This window comes from Stylophora pistillata, chromosome 4 (assembly GCF_964205215.1).
Source record: "Stylophora pistillata chromosome 4, jaStyPist1.2, whole genome shotgun sequence".
Taxonomy (NCBI): Eukaryota; Metazoa; Cnidaria; class Anthozoa; order Scleractinia; family Pocilloporidae; genus Stylophora; species Stylophora pistillata.
In genome coordinates this window covers 27,202,452-27,208,451 of record NC_142522.1, presented here as the reverse complement: position 1 = coordinate 27,208,451, position 6,000 = coordinate 27,202,452, and the positions used below count along the sequence as shown (strand labels likewise).

The window sequence follows — 6,000 nt, the reverse complement described above, 5'->3', positions numbered from 1 at the left end:
CGGAAAATCACTGGATGTCTCTAGACTACAAAACAATCGGCTATTTTCTCAAGATCGGTAAAGCGACTTACAAGCTCGAAATACTTTATATTTTAATATATACAGACCAAGGTTTTGAGTCTATGTGGTTTCCGAGTCGAAACAAAGTAGTTGTCGCCTGACGGATCGGATTTCAGGCAGAGCACACTTTGTTCCAAAGAATCGTGCGTGAGATACACATTGATTTCGAAACGCATTCTTTTAGAACACAAAGGGTCAGACGTAGTTTTCAAAGCCTGGAAGCTGAATATCAGTGGTATCATTACTCAGGTATGAATCCCGTTCATCGCCTGACCGAGAAAAGTCCACTTACCATATATTCTACGACTTGAATCATTTCTCAGTCGTGAATTGTTCTTTTATCATATTTGCCTGATAATACGTTAGCATTATTTTGTATCCAGATGGGTGCTCGTCCACATTGTTCAAGACGTAGTTACTGAGCCATTCTTTTTTATTGAAAACGCATTACGTAGACGTTAACAGGAATTCCAATTTTTTTATATTTTGAAAACAAACAAACAAACTAAGAAAAAAGCACATTGATTTTGAGTTAGGGCCTGTTCGCACTACGCGAAATTTTGTTTCGCGAATCATTGTTGCCTGGAAACGTAATAGAATAGTGCATGGGAGGGGCGGTTGTACGAAAAGATCCTGCAAAATTTGTGAGGCGAGACGCATTCTGTAGGAACACAAAGGGTCAGACGTCTAACTAAATAGCCTCCTCATTCTGTGATTTTGTAAAAAAACGAGGCATAAAAAGTAAAGAAACTAGCACTTGAGATTCACCTCCCTGAGACTTTTAAGGTACTGAGTAGCCAAAAATCTTTAAGGCGATTTTTCGTGTTTTGCGGGAGCTAATTGAAATTGCTATTAGCAGAGATTGTTTTATTTCTCTGCCAATTAATTTTTGGATTTTCAAAAAGTACCCAGTACAAGCATGGATAATATTTTCGTTTTTGTAGCTTACTTCCTCTAGAAGAGGCGTAAGCTTCTATGCTGTCCTGTTGAGTGATGGTAACAAGAGAATCCGAGAGTGAGCGAGTGGGAGTAACAATAGAATCCGAGCCCACAACGAACTCTGCCGATTTTGATCCGATATCCCATATCTTAACTCATTTTTGTATCTACAGCCTTCTGTGAAGTCGTAGATACTACGTGTAGTGTTTCTGACAGCTGTCAATCAGTATGTGTGATTGCACACGCGGTCTAAAGGAGAACAGTTTCAGATGTAGTCGGTTATGGTTTCACATGTTCATTAAATATCGTTGCGTTGCATCGAAAGCCTCAGTGGTTATTTAAGAATAAACACCACATCTGGCGACGAGGATCAAGCAAAGAACATACACAAAGTGTTTTAAAAGGATCTGAAGGGATTTCCGATGCGATTTCCAAAGAAATATCCAAAGCAATTTCTGAATAGATTTCCGAAGCATTTTCCCGCGAAAATATCATGGCGATTTCTCTACCAAACTTCCCACCGTTTGAAGTTCACCTCGATGGAAGTGCAGGCCCAACATGGAAGAAATGGCTAGGAAGATTTGAGAGACTTACTATTAGAATGGGAATTTCCGATGACAAGCAGAAAAGAGCCCTTTTGCTTCACTACGGCGGTCCAGAGGTCGACGAGATCTTGGACACGCTTCAAGACGTCGGTGAAGACAAAGATTACAAAAAGGCCGTAGAGAAACTAACCGCTCACTTCACTCCGCAAGTCAACGTAACGTACGAAGTGTACAATTTCCGGCAAGCCAAGCAAAAGGATGGAGAAACCTTTGACTGTTTCCACACACGCCTACGAAGCCTGGCGAAGACCTATGATTTCGCAAATCCAGACAAAGAAATCAAAGAACAGATACTGAATTTTGAACTGCAAGTCAAATTCCCTACGGCGCAAAGCTCTGCGAGAATATCTCGATTTATCTGGCCCTATGAAAGCTGGTAGAGCTTTAGAATTAAGCGAAATACAAGCAAAGGAGTTAGAGAATAACGATCAAACCGTAAACGCGGTAAATTTTTACAAGAAAGGAGCCCCAAGGCATTTCAAAGGGAAACAGCACCATCAACAAAATCGTCAGGAGTCACGCACTCGCTATGAGTCACGCAATCGCAGCAACTCCCGAAAAGAGGATATTAAATGTAGGAACTGTGGTGAACCATACCCTCACAGACTCGTGCCCTGCGAAGAACAAGAAGTGCAACTCGAGTGGCAAACTAAACCATTTTGCCCGTGTTTGCAGAACAAATCCACCCGAGTCAGCAAAACATGTCACGTATGAAGACACGACTGAAAATGACGAATACGTTTACACAATAGGCGGTGACAAGCAACCAACTTGCAAAGTCAAGATCGATGGAAAACAAGTGGAAATGATGGTCGACTCCGGTGCATCGGTCGATCTCATAGACGAACGCACTTTCAGGGAGTTATACAAACGGAAGGTGCCAGAAGCCTCCAAGCGCAGAATTTTCTCCTACGGGTCATCCACACCGCTACCTGTTCTGGGAACTATCGAGGCCGAAATATTCGCCAACGCCAACTGCACATAGACGACCCTGCATGTCATCAAAGGCGCTTCAGGAAACCTCCTGGGTTTTAACACTGCTACAAAACTCGGTGTGCTCAAGATCATCAACCAAGTCAAACCTGACGAGACCGGTCCCCAGTCCCCCGTTAACGGAGTTTTGGAAAGCCTGTTCGGTGGAATCGGCAAAGTGAAAGGAAAAGTCATCAAGCTTCACATAGACCCCTGACGTCAAACCCAAGCAACAACCGCACCGTCGAATTCCCTTCCACGTCAGAAAGGATGTCGAGATGGAGTTAAAGCGATTAGAAGAGCTAGACATCATCGAGACCGTGATAGGCCCATCGCCCTGGGTGAGCCCTATCGTCATAGTCCCCAAGAGCTCTGGTCAAGTGAGAATATGTGTAGACATGCGAGAGGCCAACCAGGGTATTAAACGAGAAAAACACTTGATGCCGACCATAGACGATCTGGTTGCCGAACTCAACACAGCGACAGTTTTTAGCAAGTTAGACCTTTCGTCTGGATACCATCAACTGAAGCTGGCGCCAGAGAGCCGTTATATTCCCACATTCAGCACCCACGTCGGACTCCGAAGATACAAGCGCCTCATGTTTGGAATTAACGCAGCATCCGAAATCTTTCAGAACGCAATCGAAGAAATACCCACAGGCCTCCCTGGATGAAAGAATGTCTCCGACAATATTATCGTCTATGGAAAAAGTCAGAAGGAACACGATGAGAACCTCCGTGGCGTACTGGAACGGCTCCAGCAACATAGCGTGCGCCTGAACAATGAGAAATGCACCTTCTCGAAGAGTGAGATCAAGTTCTACGGACAGATTTTCAGCAAGAATGGAGTCAAGGCAGACCCAGCCAAGATCAAGGCGATCACCAACATGAGCGAACCAGAAAGTGTCAGCGAGGTGAAGTCTCTATTGGGGATGGCTCAATACGTGTCTCGTCGATTGAATCGAATTTCAAGATGGCGGTCAAGACGGCGCTCTAGAAGCTGGTGATTTTTATCGCATTTTCTCTGCTCTACATCTACATCTACATCTACTTTATTACTCTTCAACGCTATTACACATCAAGAAGAGATAAAAGAATAAAAATATAAAAATATAAACATAGCTAATATAAATAATAAATAAATAAAATATGTAATTAACAATATAGCTATGCTTAAACTTAAAAAAAAATTCTGTACTGCAAAAAGCTGAATAATTAAGTGATCTAGTTCCAGGTGATAAACAGTTCCAGTCCCTTATAGTTCTCGGAAAGAAACTATACTTGTAGTAGTCATGATGTACAGGTGGTTGAATAAATGAATTCGTCGAGTAATTTCTAGTTTTCCTAATAGACAATTGATAATAAGACAGGATAGGCAAAGAAATACTATTGTTCACAGATTTATGGAAAAATTGTAAACGATGGGATTTTCTTCTCTCGCTTAGTAAATCCAAAGATAGGGATTTCTTCAAATTGGACACACTAGTGTTATAACTATAATCATGTTTAATAAATCTCACTGCGCGACTTTGGATAGCTTCTAGTTTCTCCACTTGATTCTGTCTATAAGGATCCCATACTGCAGACGCATACTCTAAATGTGGCCTGACAAGTGATACATAAGCTGCACGTTTAGTTTCTTCAGAGCAGGCATACAAGTTCCTTTTCACGAACGCAAGTGAAGAGTTTCCCTTTTTAGCAATCTTGTCCACATGAGTGTTCCACCGTAGATCACTAGACAGCAAAACACCTAAATAATGATGTCGAACAGATACCAGGGTTTTGTTGTAAAGAGTGTAGTCTTTAACAACCGGGGATCTACTACGGAAAACAGACATTTTGTAGCATTTAGAAGGATTGAACAGCATCTGCCACCTATTAGCCCATTGGCCTAGCATGTCTAGGTCTCGCTGTAAAGCCAAGGTGTCATCATGATGAGTAATTTTATGATACAATAAAGCATCATCAGCAAACAATCTTAGTGTACATCCTAGCCCATTTTGCATATCGTTAATGAATAATAAAAACATTAATGGACCAAGTACCGTGCCTTGAGGTACCCCTGAAGTCACATCAACAGATTTTGAACTCACGCCATCAATTATGACACTTTGAGATCTACTAGTGACCCACGATTTAATCCAAGTAAGGGTGCTTCCCTGAATGCCATAAAACTGCAATTTGCTGATGAGGCGTTGATGGGGAACTTTGTCAAAGGCTTTACTGAAATCCAGAATGATCATATCCATTTGATCTCCATGATCTAAGTTCTTGGCCAGGTCTTCAACAGCCAGAATCAATTGAGATTCACATGAATGATTTTTTCGAAATCCATGTTGGTTCGCAAATAAGGTGTCATTGTCCTCAAGATGGTGCATAATGTGCCTATAAATAATATGTTCCATGATTTTACATAATACAGCAGTAAGGGAAACAGGTCTGTAATTACATGGGTCATGTTTGTCACCTTTCTTAAAAACTGGTACTACACAAGCATTTTTCCAGTCATTGGGGAGTTTACCTGACTCATATGACTGGGTGAAAAGGAAAGAAACAACTTCAGCTATTTCTGATGCAGTTGTCTTAAGTAGAGTAGTAGGCAATTTATCTGGGCCATTGGCTTTCTTGCTATCTAAGTTCCTAAGAGGATTAATTATACCCTCTCTGTTAAAAATTATTGACTCTATAGCTGGAATGTCACTGCAGCCTATGTTCGGCATGGAGGAAGAATCCTCTTTGGAGAAAATCTGTTGAAAATGGTTGATTAAAGCTTCAGCTTTACTTGTACTGTCAGTCAACACCTTACCATTAACATATAATGGAGGAAAGCCAATTTGATCTTGTTTTTTAGATTTAATATAGGACCAAACTTTCTTTGGTTTCTCCTTCATGGCACCATCAAGAGTATTTGCTATGTATTGATCTTGTACTGATCTAAATTTGGTTTTTAATGCTTTATGGAAACTCCGATATTTCAGTTTATCACTAGCTTTCCCTGATTTCTTATAGATGTTATAAAGCCTCTTCTTTTTTCTCAATAGTTTCTTGAGATCCCTAGTAATCCAAGGGGAATCATTCCATGATCCGATCTTTTTTTTTGGGACTCTACTATCGAGAATTGACATTAATCCTGACTGGAAGAACTGCCAGTTACCCTCGATGCTTATATTCTCTGGGTATCTTTTGAAAAAGTTCTTACTGAGGGTTTCTGCATCATGGTGTATATCCTCAAGATTTGCAGGTTTCGTCTTGCTAATTTTGACTTTAAGATTCAACTCAAAGGTCACAGCGACGTGATCATTAATACCACTGATGCCATCAGAGCTCATTAAGTTGTTCACCAGATCTGGATGGCTGGCAATCACTAAGTCAAGCACTGATGACTGCCTTGTAGGAAAAGACACAAGTTGAGTGAGACCATGAT

The 6,000-nt window shown here is 41.1% G+C and overlaps 1 protein-coding gene across 2 annotated transcripts in view; it reads right to left on the bottom strand.

Annotated features, from left to right (window-relative positions):
• Window positions 1-6,000, bottom strand: part of LOC111344598 (uncharacterized) — a 68,548-nt gene that overhangs the window by 38,665 nt on the left and 23,883 nt on the right. The window lies entirely within an intron of this gene.